Source organism: Cygnus atratus, unplaced genomic scaffold (assembly GCF_013377495.2).
Source record: "Cygnus atratus isolate AKBS03 ecotype Queensland, Australia unplaced genomic scaffold, CAtr_DNAZoo_HiC_assembly HiC_scaffold_45, whole genome shotgun sequence".
Taxonomy (NCBI): Eukaryota; Metazoa; Chordata; class Aves; order Anseriformes; family Anatidae; genus Cygnus; species Cygnus atratus.
Window position 1 is genome coordinate 151863 of NW_026110051.1, and position 16050 is coordinate 167912.

Below are 16050 nucleotides of genomic sequence, written 5' to 3' on the forward strand. Positions count from 1 at the left end.
CAGGCACTGGAAGCAGGTGGCTACAGGTGCTACTTGTCCCCGGTCTCACAGCCTGCCCAGACTGTGCAAAGACCATGGCTCTGCCCCAGCCCCAGCCATTGCTGTGACAATACCCCTGGCCCTGCCACTGCCACAGGTTTCCAGTTTTTCTTAGGGCGCTGGCCCTAAGGGGCTGTGTCTATGAGTCCTGGAAGAAGTGACAGTTTGGGGAAGATGGGGCGGGGAGAGGACTGTGCCTCTTTCCTGGAGGAGAGCACACAGCCCTGAAGAGGAGCAAGGTGTGTTCTCTGGTTACTCACAGCCAAGTTAAGAAGGCTGGTGTGCTCTGTCTGGACGTGCAAAGACCAGCACACCCGTTTGTCCTGGAGAACGTTCTGTAGCTCGTGCAAGATCTTCCCTGAAGTCATTGGAAGGGAAAGCATCGCCTTCCAGATGTCCAGCGTAGTGCTGCAAGCCCAGAACACTCTGTTGGCAGGGCTGCCCTGCCCACAGAGCTGCGACCCAGACAAGCCCCGCAGGTCCCAGGCTATCCTGCAGCCCTGGCCCTGACCCACCCCGTGCTTAGGGAACTGTTGGGGCTGGTACCTGTCAAGTGACGGAAGGCTGGTCAGCACATTTATGAGAGCTTCCCTGGGAAACTGGTTAGTCAGTGCCCTCAGTACTAAGAAGAAGCTCTGCCGGAGTAAAGATGTGCTGTTGCTCTTTTTTAGGTTTTCATGGAGGAACCTCAGAATCTTTTGCACCTGGAGGGGACACAGAAGAGAATGTAGCTGCCACTGGACTGCAGCCACTTGCCCAGCTGCCACTGAAATTGCTGCTGGGTATGCGAGGCAGGATGTGAGCAAGGCTTGAAAGGGCTCAAGGGCAGGGCAATCCAGCCACGGGCTGCTTACTTCCATCAGCCAAGAGGCAGGGTCTCTCACGGCCACTTCCAGCATGAACTTGGCCCACTGCTGCTTCTTATCGATGCAGCAGTCTCTCATGGTCTCAAGTGTCCTGAGGACGATGGCTGTCCTCTGAGGAGGCTGGAGGTATTTTCCAAATGGCTACGGAAGGAAGGAAGGAAGGAAGGAAGGAAGGAAGGAAGGAAGGAAGGAAGGAAGGAAGGAAGGAAGGAAGACATGACACATTGAGTCAGAGAGCAGCGCCTGGGGAGGGAAGATCAGGGGAAAGGAGGAAGAAAGACCCTCCCTTCAGGGCAGAGCTGTGCTGACAGCCCCCACCTGTGCCCAGCTTTGCCTCGCAGGCACCCCTGAGCTGCAGGCTGCTCTGGAACACAGGGAAGGGGAGATGGCCTGGCTGGAGGGTGCCTGCGTCCTTACCTCCTGATCAGAACAGCTAGAAATGAAAGCAGACAGCCTCCAGATCCTTTCCATGGCTCTCTCCTTTACAAGTTTGTTCTGAGAGCTCGCAAAGCATAGCAGCACCTGCAGGAAGCAAAGCTGCTGGTCTGCTCTGGGAGCTGACAACTGCTCCAGCAGAAGCAGCACTGCTGAACTCCTGGCTGGAGTCACAATGTTCATTAGGGATTCCCAGAGCTGGAGCAAAGCCCTCAGTGGGTCACTGAGCCATGGGGTCCCTTCACACAAATCCCAAGGCCAACCCTGTAGCCAGGCAAGTAGGCAGATGCCATCCCAGGGAAGCCCTAGCTCCTTCCCATTCCCGCCCCCAGAACACAGTTCCCTGTCCCCTCTCCATGAAGGCTGGCTTTTGGAGCAACGTCCTGGTTTCAGCTGGGATAGAGTTAATTTTCCTCCTGGTAGCTGGTGTGGTGCTGTGTTTTGCATTTAGGGTGAGAATAATGTTGGTAACACACTGATGTTTTAATTGTCGCAGAGCAGTGCTTACACTAAGCCAAGGACTTTTCAGCTTCTCGCTCTGTCCTGCCGGCAGGCAGGCTGGGGGTGCAGCGGGAGCTGGGAGGGGACAGACCCAGGACAGCTGACCCGAACTGGCCACAGGGGGATTCCATGCCATCTGATGTCATGCTGAACAATTATATGGGGGGGCTGGCTGGGTTGGGGGGACCGGGTGCTCGGGGATAGGCTGGGCATCGGTCAGCAGGTGGTGAGCAATTGCATTGTGTATTATTAGTAGTACTATAATCATTATTATTTTCCTTTCTTTTCTGTCCTAATAAACTGGCTTTATCTCAACCCACAGGCTTCATTTTTTCTGATTCTCTCCCTCATCCCAAAGAAGGAGTGGGGAGGGTGAGTGAACCGCTATGTGGTGCTGGGCTGCCGGCCGGGTTAAACCACAACAGGCAGAAATGGCCCATTCACACCTGGCAAGGAAAGCACGGGGGACCAGGAAAGCAGGGCGATGGCAGCTCCAGGTGCTGTCAGCGCGGAGCACAAGGACAGGGCTCAAATTCTCCCACCGCTTTGGTGCAAGGGGAGCTCTGGGGGCAGAGGAGGCCCAGAAGTGCTGGGAGGAAGCTGTGCTGTGACACAGGAAGGACCTGTGGAGGGCAAGGGACGTTGACAGCAGCCAGGGGACACTGGGGCCCTAGAAGAGCTTGGTGGGCAGCCCCTGGCTCTCCTGAGTGTGCTGGGCACGCTCCCGGCCGGCACTATGGTCTCTGTGCACGGCACAGGGGGCACTCTCCACTATTACCTGTCACCTCGCTCTAGGGTGAGGAACGGCCACTGTGAAGCCCACACTGTGAAAATTACAAACCTGGAAGATCTTATGCAAATTCTCCTCGAAGCTGGAGGCAGGAGGGCTGATCAGCAACATCTGCAGCATGTTGTCCATACTTTTCAGGGTCTGCAAGAAGGACAAATTGTTGTGGTGGCAGGCTTTCAGTGGTCCTTCAAAGCTCTAAGAGACTGTGCTGAACTCCCCCTTGTACTGGGTTTACATAGCAAGGTTTTGGGGGGCTGCAGGGGTGGCCTCTGTGAGTAGAATCCAGAAGCAGCCCCTTGTTAGATAAGGGCCTGTTTCGACCAGCTCCAAGGGGACCCCCTCGCTGCCCAGAGCCAGGCTAATAAGCAACGTTGAAATGCCTCTGTGAGAGCATTCTTAAGACAGGGTGGATTAAGTATATATATATATATATACATATAGCTGCACAAGAGCAGCTGGGAGAGCAAGGAGTGAGAAGCGGCCCTGCAGACACCAAGGTCAGGGCAGCAGGAGGGCAGGAGGTGCTCCAGGTGCAAGAACTGAAGTTCCCCAGGGCCTGTGGAGAGGCCCCTGGTGGAGCAGGCTGTCCCCCTGCAGCCCATGGGACCCACATGGAGCAGATCTCCACACTGCAGCCCGTGGAGGAGCCCGCGGTGGAGCAGGTGGATGTGGCCTGGAGGAGGCTGCGGCCCATGGAGAGCCCCCGCAGGAGCAGGCCCCGGGCCGGAGCTGCAGCCCGTGGAGAGGAGCCCACGCAGGAGCAGTTGATCTGGGGGCATCTGCTACCTATGGGAGACATATGTTGGAACAGTTTGCTCCTGACAGATGGACCCCATGGTATGGACCCATATTGGAGCAGTTGCCTGTGGGAAGCCCACACAGGATCACTTTGTGAAGGACAGCATCCCATGGGAGGGAGCCAACATCGGAGCAGGGGCAGAGAGGGACCGTGAAGGAGCGGTGGAGACAAAGTGTTATAGACTGACTGCAACCCTCATTCCCCCGTTCTCCTGGGGGGGAGGACGTAGAAGAGGGTGGATGGGGGAAGGTGTTTCCATTTTTTTTTGAGTTACTCACTGCTCTAGCTTGTTAGAAATAGGTAATAAGTGTTATTAATCTCCCTACTCTGAGCCTGTTTTGCCCTTGATGATAGTTGTTGAGGGATCTCCCTGTCCTTAGCTCAACCCTTGAGCCCTTTCCATCCTATTTTCTCCACCTTTCCCTTTGGGGAGGGAAGGTGAGAGAGCAGTTGTGGTGGAACTCAGATGTCCTGCGGGGCAAAACCACCACATCCCTTACTGCCAAGGAAGGACAGCTGCAGCTCTGTGCGCTGCCCACTGGAGGCCTCAGGGCAGAAAAGGTGCTGTGTGCGGACCAGGCCTCAAGCATTGGATACAGCCAGGCAGATGGAAAGGGTGAGAGGGACGTGATGGGGTGAAGCAAGGCTGAGACCCTGCCCAGCAAGGATCTTCAGTCATCTGTAAATACAGGCAAGCCAGGAGGTAGCTCAAAGAGATATGGGGGCTCCTGTTGCTCACCCAGCACATACCATGCTGTAGAGGTGAATGTCCAGTTCCTCTTTCGGAGGAAGGAAGAAGATGCTCTTGAAGGATGCAAGTAACAGAAACATCATTTCATCCTCCACCGCCATCTCCACTATGCTGCAGAGAGAGAGACACTGGTGCTGGCAGCAGTGCCTCCATGACAAAAGGAGGTGGACACAGACCTCCCATAGGCAGAACTCCAAGGGAGGGATGGGGAGCCCTGCTGGGATCAGTGTCCTTCTCCATGAGGCTGGCCTGGGCCAGAGGACGGTCCTGACACCTCCCAGCAGAAAGCTTCAGTGCTCCCTTTGTCCTCTGGACAAGCCCCGAGCAGGGGAGAGCAGAGGCCCTGCCTGGATGGTGGATGCCTCCTTGCCAGGGTCAGATCTGCCAGGACCATGCCCTAGGGATATGCCAGCTGAGCCAAGGACAGGGCACGTACCTCAAGGCAGAGACAGCAAGCATGGCTTGCTGCCGCACCGCTGTGCACAGCTTGTCCTTGGGCTCCTCGTCCAGCAGCACCTGCAGAGCACAACCGGGATAGGACCTGGCAGCTGTTGATACTCAGCGCCAGCAAAGCCAGCGCTGCTGGGCAGGACCAGAGGAGCCCTGGTGTCCCCAGCCCAGCACCGGCACCCAGAGTGCCCCCTGCACCTTCCAACACTGAGGTCCCAGCAGCATCCACAGTCTCACTGGGAGCAGCTCGGCGTCCGTGCATTTTGTCCCCAGTCACCCCTGCCCAATGCCCAGGGAGCCTCGCTCCCATCCCCAGCCCACCAGACGTCCCCTCACCTGGATGTTCTCTGCCAGCTTATTTCCACGGCAGAAGTTGTCAAGGCCCTCTAACAAGCCCTTCTCTTGGGCGGTTGTGCACACGGTGACGATGTTCCTCAGGAACTTCATCTTCTGCACCTCATCCTGGCAGCCACAGAGATTGCAAGAGGGAGCGTGAGGGGGGGAGCCACAGCCAGCAGGACCGCAGCATTGCGGGGTGCGGAGCTGTGCGGGACGCCTGGAGGGCAGCAGCTCTGCCCTGCCAGCAGCCCTCCAGCAGCCCGGCAGCAGAGCCGCGGCACGGCCAGGACATGCAGGCACAGCCGCCATGGAAAGGGCTGCTCTTACCCTTTCCGGGTTTCTGACGTAGGCCTCGATGAAGTCCACAGCTTCCTCTTCCTCTTCATACACAGGTAGCCAGCTAGCATCTAAGACAGAAGGAGAGCAAGGATTGCTGTAGAGAGGGGCTTAAGGATGAAGCAAGGGAAGGGGGCCCTGGCTTCAAGCAGGGGGCGCGGCTGGCCCCAGCCCTGCCCACCCCAGCGCAGACCCTCGCTCACCAGGCTGCAGCAGCTCCATGTCGCACACCTCGATGGGCTCCAATAGAGAGCTGCTCTCCTGGGAGCTCTCATCCTCTTCCCAGGCCACCCTGGGGTGGCTTGGGGGTCTCTCCTCCATTGAGAGTGATGAGGGGTGAGGGTCAGGAGGGGGCAGGCTCGGGACTGCCACGGGCAGTGGGGAAAGACGTGGGCTGCACTCGGGGGCTCCTCGCCAGTCCCACTCGCTCCTGCCCTGTCCCCTCGCTGTCCTGACGGACACTGCGGGGCCACTGTGCCAGCACCAGCTACTGCCAGGTGACACTGGCCTGTGTCACAAAGGGCCTCTCTGTGACCTCACGCCCCCACTAGGTGGGGCAGCACTGCTGGGGCTGGTTTAAGGTTATCATTTTGCTGTACTGTGTAACACTGGTTTATGATATGATAAAATTACTGGTCATGAGACTCATTTGGTATTTGTACTCAGCATTGACATCACCTCCATTGACACCAAGCTGAAAGGACAAATGGTCTCTTCCTTGACACAACAACAGAGCCAGATTTGAAGTACCACAAGAATATATCACTTAAAATAATAATCAAACTTATTTGTATCATCTCTGGCCGTGTTCCTCGTGGAGTAGCTCACTTCACAGCAATATTTTGTCTCAACGCCTGTGGGGTACCCTCCTCCCTTACGGGGACTATGCTGCATGCAAGACGTCTCTGTGCCATTTACCAGCTGCCCCGGTAACTAAAGTTCAGCAGCAAGGAGGACTTCTGGCCTTCATCAAAAGACCAACAGAGTACGCTGGACCACCACCCGAGGACTCCAGCGCACATGCAAATAGGGGCGGGAACCTATGTTCATGATTCTTCCGATACCTAATGAATATGCAAGAGACTTACGGGGGAACTGAAATGAATATGCATATATCCTATCAATATAAGCACCCTGGTAGTAAGCCTTGGTGCACAAGCTAGGTGGAACGATCCCCCTTGCACCCAGCACTGCAATAAACACAGCTGCTTTATAACTCTCCTTGAGTTGTAAAGTTTCTTTTCCGTGTGTCAGAACACAGTGAGGAAGACTGCACGCACACTGGGTGTAGCGATCCCCTGTGCATCTGGTGCCGCAATTAAAGAATGCCTGGTTTCTAAAATTCCAAACTGATTACTAGAGAGTTTCTTTGGCTGCCTTTTACAGTAACACCATACTTACAAAACCATATCTCAGAAACTATTAATAATTACACATTTTACCTTTTCTCCTCAAGGAGCCAACTGGGGGCTGGGAGGGGGTATAAGGGAGGAATACTTTTCCTCCTTCTTCACTCTGCCTTTCTCCTTCACTTTCCCTTCTACTTGAAGAGCTAGTTACGATGGCTCTTCAAAACTTTGAAAATCCTTGGGATGTTCAGACCAGCGTGTTCTTTTTCTTATGTCTCCTGAATGCACTTCGTGTCTCGTTTAAAATTAAACAACTACTTAAGAATGCCATCCAGAGATCTGTCCTGAGGCAGGATAGTTATGAGTGGCAGGGAGTGTGGGAGGATAAGGGCAGGCATCTAGAGCAGTGCTTTGTACATTTGATTATTCTTATTCTTATCATTTTCTTCTTCACTATCGTCATCACCATCATCATCATCAATATTCCTTCCCTTTTGGCCTACTACACTGTTTTTCTTTCAACCCACAAGTTTTGGTTTTTCCTCTCTGTTTCTTTCTTTTCCCGATTCTCTTCCCCATTCCACAGGGTTGGGAGGAGGGTGAGCGAACGGCTGTGTGGTGCTGAGCTTCCTGCCAAGTTAAACCACAACAGTCCTTTTTGGCACCCAATGCGGAGCCTGAAAGGTTACGTGTGTTAAAAGAAATTTCTTACAAGCATTAGATCAGTTTAATAGTTGCCGATCACAAGGTTGATTTTTTTTTTTTTTATGTTGGGTTTGCTGTGTTTGTTTTCAGAACTGTGTTGTATGGCACATTACTTGCTCTATGTGTTCCCTGTTGTGCTGTTTATCATTCTGGGGGGCTGTTGTAAGGTTATCATTTTGCTGTACTGTGTAACACTGGCTTCTGATATGATAAAATTACTGGTCATGAGACAAATCAGGCCATCACCTCCATACTCCTGGAACCATCTCTCAGAAACTGTTAAGAATTATACTCTTTATCTTATCTCCTCAGGGAGCAAATCTGCTGGGGAGACGAGGGGGGATCCTTTCCTCACTTCTTCACTTTCTTTTCTTCTCCTGCTTGGACTGGCGCAAAGGCCACTGCATAAACTCTCTCCCGTTTACTTTGTTCAAAGGCTTGCTGTTACTCCGGCCCACATTTGAAATCATTCTTCTTCTGTGTCACCTGATAGAGTGGGCTTACAATCAGACTGTAACTTGTAACGTGCATTCTCCAAAAACCATCAATGCTTCAGAAAGATTGAGTTTCCTTTCTTCTACTTAGTGGAGACATAGCTGTTACTTCGTTGATCACATCCATTGGGATCCAAATAAGTTCCCCTTGCCATTTAATTCCTAAAAACTGGATTTCCTGTTCTGGTCCCTTGACTTTAGTTTGTTCTATGGCAAAGCCAGCTTTCAGAAGGATTTGGGCTACTTTCTTCCCTTTCTCAAAAACTTCTGCTGTGTCACCCCACATGATGATCTCATCGATGTATCGCAGGTGTTCAGGAGACTCCCCCTGTTCCAGTGCAGTCTGGAGCAGTCCCTGGCAAATGGAGGGGCTGCATGTACCCATGCCTCTAGGGTCGAGGCAGATTTTCCATCCCATTTTCTCATGTCCTCTCCATGGTCACGTAGGCAAAACCACAGGAAGGCACGTGGTGCGTGTACCCACTGTATGTCCTTTCTTGAACAGAGGGATGCTTGCTCCTGATAGCTGAGACACTGGTTCACATAGGTGGGGAGAAAGATATATTCTCTTTAAATTGGTGGACCTCCTGGGAAAGTTTCTCCCCAGCCAAGATGCGGGAAGAAGAGAGACTTTCTTTGTACTGCTGGAATTGTCTAGTCAATTCATCCATCACAGGTTCCTCTCGTTTTCTCTAGATCATTGCTGCCAATGAGCTGGCATATTATGATGGTGCTCTCTGTAGAAACTTCCGCCACATGGGTTGTGTACACTTGACTTCACCTGGATCTTTGGATAGCTGTTCGTTGTCTAGGTCATCCTAAATCACATCCAGCATGGCTAATACCCTCACGTACTGGAAACCCTTCTCCACGGTGGTCCTCTTGCCTAGTTGACATGCAAGACCTTTCTCGAAGGGATACCTTTCCTTCATGCCTGACAGGAGTCGCCTCCAGAGGGTGAACATTTGTGCTCCTTTTCCTTTTTTCATTTGTGCTTTGTCAATGCCCCCTTCCCTAGTGAGGGATCCCAGCTGCCTGGCTTCCCTGACCTCTAATTGCAGGCTATTGGCCCTGCTATCTGAGCACCGGAGCAGCCAGGTGACAAGGTACTCACTTGGACGACGACCGAAAGTTTTTCGCATATCTCGTAGCTCACAATTGGGTAGGCATCAGGTAGTCATTGATGCTCTTACGATGTCTTGCTCTTCATATGCCTGTTCCTCTGATGGCCCAGCCCACTTTGGAGTATCCTGTCTTGTCTTTCCCCCCCTGTCTGAGTAGGAGTTCCTCTGCTTTCTGAACGACCTGACATCCATTGTTTCATCTTGGATACAGGGGCAACTGACACCGGCACAGTTTGTTTCCTTGGACCAGCCTTGGAGACTGCCACATGGGTTGGAGTGGCTGCAGAGCCTGTCACAGGAGTTGGAATGGCTGCAGGGCCCATCACGGCGGTTGCAACGGCCGCAGGGCCCATTGCAGGGGTTGGAGTGGCTGCAGGGCCTGTCACAGGGGTTGGAATGGCTGCAGGGCCCATCACAGCGGTTGCAACAGCCGCAGGGCCCGTCACAGGGGTTGCAGTGGCCACAGGGACTGTAACAGGGGCTGGAGTTGCCGCAGGGTCTGTCACAGGGGTTGCAGTGGCCACAGGGACTGTAACAGGGGCTGGAGTTGCCACAGGGTCTGTCACAGGGGTTGCAGTGGCATTGACTGTGGCCCAGTGAGCACAGGCCAAGCCCCAGCACGTTGCAGTGTTTTTTTGTCTCTTTGGAAGTGCCAGGGTGATGCCACACCTTTTTCAAGCATTCTGCCAGCGTTTTAGGATTTTGCACTTGTTCAGGGGTGAATTTCCTGTTATTCGGGAGGACAGACGTTTCCACAATGAGAGCCCACCCCTCCCCTCTCCTTCCTTTTTCCACCTTTTATTGCTGAGTGTGACATCATATGGCATGGAACATCCCTTTGGTTGGTTTAGGGCAGCTGCCTTGGTGATGGTCCTTCCTCACCTCTTGCCCATCCCCAGCCTGCTGGCTCTTGGGGGATTAGAGGGAGTCCTGATGCACTGCCAGTATTGCTCAGCAGTAAACACAACACTGGTGTGATACCAATGCTCTTCTACCTACACGTGCAGATCACAGCAGTGTACACTCTCCCCCTCCTTCTTCACTGACCTCGGCGCCTGCAAGGCTGTTTCTCACTCCTCACTCTCCCAGCTGCTGTGTAGCAGCATTTTTTTTCTTCCCTTTCTTAAATATGCTCTCGCAGAGGCACAAACAACATCGTTTGTTGGCTTGGCTCTGGTCAGCAGCAGGGCCCTTATCTAACATGGGGCAGCTTCTAGATTCTTCTCACAGAAGCCAACCCTATGGCCGACTGATACCAAAACCTTGCCACGTAAACACACTACACAGTTTTATAAAGACACATCTTTTGCAGGGGAGCTCAACAGACCCCTGGCTTTTCAGGGCCAGTGTTGTGGTTTAGCCCAGCTGGCAGCTGAACACCACCCAGCCGTTCGCTCACCCTCCCCCCTCCCTCTCTGGGATGGGGGAGAGAAACGGGAAAGTGAAGCCTGTGAGTTGAGATAAGGACAGTTTATTAAGACAGGAAAATAATAACAATAATAATAATAATAATAATAATAATAATAATAATAATGTGTACGAAATAAGTGATGCACGATGCAATTGCTCACCACCCGTTGACCGATGCCCAGCCTATCCCCAAGCAGCCGGTGCCCCCTCCACCCCGGCTAGCCACCCCTATATATTGTTCAGCATGACGTCAGATGGTATGGAATACCCCTTTGGCCAGTTTGGGTCAGCTGTCCTGGCTCTGTCCCCTCCCAGCTCCTGCTGCATCCCTAGCCTGCTCGCTAGCAGGACAGAGCGAGAAGCTGAAAAGTCCTTGGCTTGGTGTAAGCACTGCTCTACAACAATTAAAACATCAGCATGTTATCAGCGCTCTTCTCATCCTAATCCAAAACATAGCACCCTGCCAGCTACTAGGAGGAAAATTAACTCTGTCCTAACTGAAACCAGGACAGACTGCCACATGGGTTGGAGTGGCTGCAGAGCCTGTCACAGGGGTTGGAATGGCTGCAGGGCCCATCACGGCGGTTGCAACGGCCGCAGGGCCCATTGCAGGGGTTGGAGTGGCTGCAGGGCCTGTCACAGGGGTTGGAATGGCTGCAGGGCCCATCACAGCGGTTGCAACAGCCGCAGGGCCCATTGCAGGGGTTGGAGTGGCCGCAGGGCCCATCACAGGGGTTGCAGTGGCCACAGGGACTGTAACAGGGGCTGGAGTTGCCGCAGGGTCTGTCACAGGGGTTGCAGTGGCATTGACTGTGGCCCAGTGAGCACAGGCCAAGCCCCAGCACGTTGCAGTGTTTTTTTGTCTCTTTGGAAGTGCCAGGGTGATGCCACACCTTTTTCAAGCATTCTGCCAGCGTTTTAGGATTTTGTACTTGTTCAGGGGTGAATTTCCTGCTATTCGGGAGGACAGACGTTTCCACAATGAGAGCCCACCCCTCCCCTCTCCTTCCTTTTTCCACCTTTTATTGCTGAGTGTGACATCATATGGCATGGAACATCCCTTTGGTTGGTTTAGGGCAGCTGCCTTGGTGATGTTCCTTCCTCACCTCTTGCCCATCCCCAGCCTGCTGGCTCTTGGGGGATTAGAGGGAGTCCTGATGCACTGCCAGTATTGCTCAGCAGTAAACACAACACTGGTGTGATACCAATGCTCTTCTACCTACACGTGCAGATCACAGCAGTGTACACTCTCCCCCTCCTTCTTCACTGACCTCGGCGCCTGCAAGGCTGTTTCTCACTCCTCACTCTCCCAGCTGCTGTGTAGCAGCATTTTTTTTCTTCCCTTTCTTAAATATGCTCTCGCAGAGGCACAAACAACATCGTTTGTTGGCTTGGCTCTGGTCAGCAGCAGGGCCCTTATCTAACATGGGGCAGCTTCTAGATTCTTCTCACAGAAGCCAACCCTATGGCCGACTGATACCAAAACCTTGCCACGTAAACACACTACACAGTTTTATAAAGACACATCTTTTGCAGGGGAGCTCAACAGACCCCTGGCTTTTCAGGGCCAGTGTTGTGGTTTAGCCCAGCTGGCAGCTGAACACCACCCAGCCGTTCGCTCACCCTCCCCCCTCCCTCTCTGGGATGGGGGAGAGAAACGGGAAAGTGAAGCCTGTGAGTTGAGATAAGGACAGTTTATTAAGACAGGAAAATAATAACAATAATAATAATAATAATAATAATGTGTACGAAATAAGTGATGCACAATACAATTGCTCACCACCCGTTGACCGATGCCCAGCCTATCCCCGAGCAGCCGGCCCCCCCCCCCCGGCTAGCCACCCCTATATATTGTTCAGTAGGACGTCAGATGGTATGGAATACCCCTTTGGCCAGTTTGGGTCAGCTGTCCTGGCTCTGTCCCCTCCCAGCTCCTGCTGCATCCCTAGCCTGCTCGCTAGCAGGACAGAGCGAGAAGCTGAAAAGTCCTTGGCTTGGTGTAAGCACTGCTCTACAACAATTAAAACATCAGCATGTTATCAGCGCTCTTCTCATCCTAATCCAAAACATAGCACCCTGCCAGCTACTAGGAGGAAAATTAACTCTGTCCTAACTGAAACCAGGACAGACTGCCACATGGGTTGGAGTGGCTGCAGAGCCTGTCACAGGGGTTGGAATGGCTGCAGGGCCCATCACGGCGGTTGCAACAGCCGCAGGGCCCATTGCAGGGGTTGGAGTGGCTGCAGGGCCTGTCACAGGGGTTGGAATGGCTGCAGGGCCCATCACAGCGGTTGCAACAGCCGCAGGGCCCATTGCAGGGGTTGGAGTGGCCGCAGGGCCCATCACAGGGGTTGCAGTGGCCACAGGGACTGTAACAGGGGCTGGAGTTGCCGCAGGGTCTGTCACAGGGGTTGCAGTGGCATTGACTGTGGCCCAGTGAGCACAGGCCAAGCCCCAGCACGTTGCAGTGTTTTTTGTCTCTTTGGAAGTGCCAGGGTGATGCCACACCTTTTTCAAGCATTCTGCCAGCGTTTTAGAATCATAGAATCATAGAATATCCTGGGTTGGAAGGGACCCATAAGGATCATCGAGTCCAACTCCTGGCACCACACAGGTCTATCCCAAAATTCAGACCATATGACTAAGTGCACAATCCAAACGCTTCTTAAAGTCAGACAGGCTTGGTGCAGTGACTACTTCCCTGGGGATCCTGTTCCAGTGTGCAACCACCCTCTTGGTGAAGAAGCTCTTCCTGATGTCTCGCCTAAACCTCCCCTGCCTCAGCTTGACACCATTCCTGCGAGTCCTATCATTGGTGATTAAGGAGAACAGATCGGCGCCTGCCCCTCCACTTCCCCTCGCGAGGAAGTTGTAGACTGCAATGAGGTCTCCCCTCAGCCTCTTCTTTTCCAGGCTGAACAGGCAAAGTGACCTCACTTGCTCCTCATACGTCCTCCCCTCTAGGCCCTTCACCATCTTCATTGCCCTCCTCTGGACACTCTCCAACAGTTTTACATCCTTTTTGTACTGTGGTGCCCAGAACTGCACACAGCACTCAAGCTGAGGCCGCACCAGCGCAGAGTAGAGCGGGACAATCGCTTCCCTCGACCGACTAGCGATGCCATGCTTGATGCACCCCAGGATACGGCTGGCCCTCCTGGCTGCCAGGGCACACTACTGGCTCATATTCGACTTGCTATCAACCATAACCCCCAGATCCCTCTCTGCGGGGCTGCTCTCCAGTGTTTTGTCGCCCAGTCTGTACGTATAGCCAGGGTTGCCCCGTCCCAGGTGCAGGACCTGGCACTTGCTCTTGTTAAACTTCATGCGGCTGGTGATCGCCCAGCTCTCCAATCTGTCCAGATCTCTCTGCAAGGCCTTTCCACCCTCAACAGAGTCCACAACTCCTTCGAGTTTAGTGTCATTGGCAAAGTTGCTCAAAACACCTTCTAGTCCTACATCCAAATCATTTACAAAAGCAATGAAGAGGACTGGCCCTAAAATGGAGCCTTGGGGGACCCCACTGGTGACCATCTGCCAGCCTGAAGTGGCCCCATTTACCACAACCCTTTGAGCCCTGCCCGTCAGCCAATTGCTCACCAATGATACTGGAGATTCTTTGTGAGCTATCAAGAAAAAAAAACATGTTAACAGGAATCAAAATTCGAGTGAGTGACAAACACAGGCAGCTATGCACTAACTTTTGTTAAGCTTTCCAAGGAAATGTGTTCCTGAGCAGGATGAGAAATATGATTTAGGAGCTAAGGATAAAAAGATAAACAGCTTAAACTGCCAAGGTGATGGAAAGCACCAGTCTTTTGGCATATTCAGTCCCCCAGTCAGAGGTTTTAGTAAGATTTGGAGTAAAAACCCAAGTCCAAAACAGCTGTTTGTAAACAGTGTCCATTCAAAAAGCAGAAGGCAATTCAGAAACTGGAATAGAAGACGTGCATTCCAGCATCTCCCTGTTATCTCACGTCTTCTGCAGAAGATACTTCCTCCACTCTTAAAAGATACCTGGAGCACAACCATATCAACAAGACATGAAGTTAGAATTAGAGAGCAAGACTTTAGACCACGCTGTTCTTTGGAAGGAAGACATTTCAGTTCAATTAAAATTACAACTACATTACTTCCCTAGGTGAAATACTCTACTTAAACAAAAATGGCAAAATAAAGGAGTATTTGCTTCCGGGTTGCTGCGCACCTCAACGTCTTCCAAATTCAGGATTTGGCATCTATGGACCTTCTCCATTTCATCCATTTTTGGCAACACAACTTCTGCAGTATGAAGATAAAACGTTGACATAGAAGAGCAAAGTTAGGCATGGATGAAAAAAATTAAAATACTACACATCATCAATAGGACATTTTAATACAGTACACACAAAGCAAAAGTCATTGATACGTAGCCAAGATTTTAGACATTACCAAAAAATTAGGTCAAATCTTTATTTTTGAGGGAGATTTAAGAACAAACGTTTGAGGATTTGCAAACATACACTGTTTTCGGGTTTGTTTTCCCTCTTACTGAGCGCATTAAAAAATATATATATTTAAATGCAGGAGGAAAATAAGAATTCTGAATAACGTAGTAAGACATTAGAAAGAATTTATGTCAGCTTCTAATACTACTTAAGTTGCTCTGCACAGCAGCATTAAGTCATTTTTTGTTAACCGAGGAAAGGCTGTTTGCTCTTCTCTTAATAGTAATCTAAGTTTCATGTTGTAGAAAACAATGAAATGAAAGGAAAGGGAATTCTGAAGCAGAAAACAATTTTGTCTTCAGAAACAGAAATAAACCACAGACAGAAACTCAGAATCGCTAGGACTACTTTGCTTTGACTGTATCAAACTGTCCTCAGTTTCTTAAGCAAACGTTACATTCCCTTTTGTAAGTACGGAACAAAAAGTTCATTGAAAATGAAGGCACTTCTGATACTAAGAAAACTGCTGCGTGGGGAAAGTTAAATCTAATGAAAGTCACAGGTAAAGTAATCGTTTTGGTTCAGAAGACAACCCAGAAACCCCCTAGGCCCATATATAAAAGATGCTCAGGATGAAGATCTCTCATCAAACGGCAGTCCCACAACTACAAGCTCAGCGGCAAATTAAACCAATTGGGCCCAAATTCTTTAGACATGAAGCACCTTCCAAGCTCATCCTCTCCCACACCCTCTCAGTCCAGGCAGACTTAACGAGCCATGATTACCCAATCCCAAAAAAGTCAGGTTAAACAGCTTGGCAATAAACTACAGAGGACCACGACTTCAAGGAATCGATCTATTAACAAGGACAGCAGGACATACCAGTGTAGGCCAAGGAAAGAGGTGACCGTCAGTAGAACAATGAAGAGAGCACCGCCTACGCTCACCAGCTAGGAAAACTGCTAAGCAGTGGAATGCTCGCACCAAACAGTCCGAAAGCCTGTGATACCTGACCAGTAACGGTCACTGGTGGCCAGTAGTTACCAGTAGCAACGCATCGCATACACGGGGGCACGTAAGGAAGTCTCAGCCTACACCCGACTATACTGAACTCTCAATGCCAGGAGTGACAATACCTCTCTGTTGTCAAAATAAAGAGCGAGTTGAGGCCAATATCGTGCCATAGCACAAAGGCTTGCTAAGAAGGATCATTTTAGTAGGTTTGCAAGAAAAGA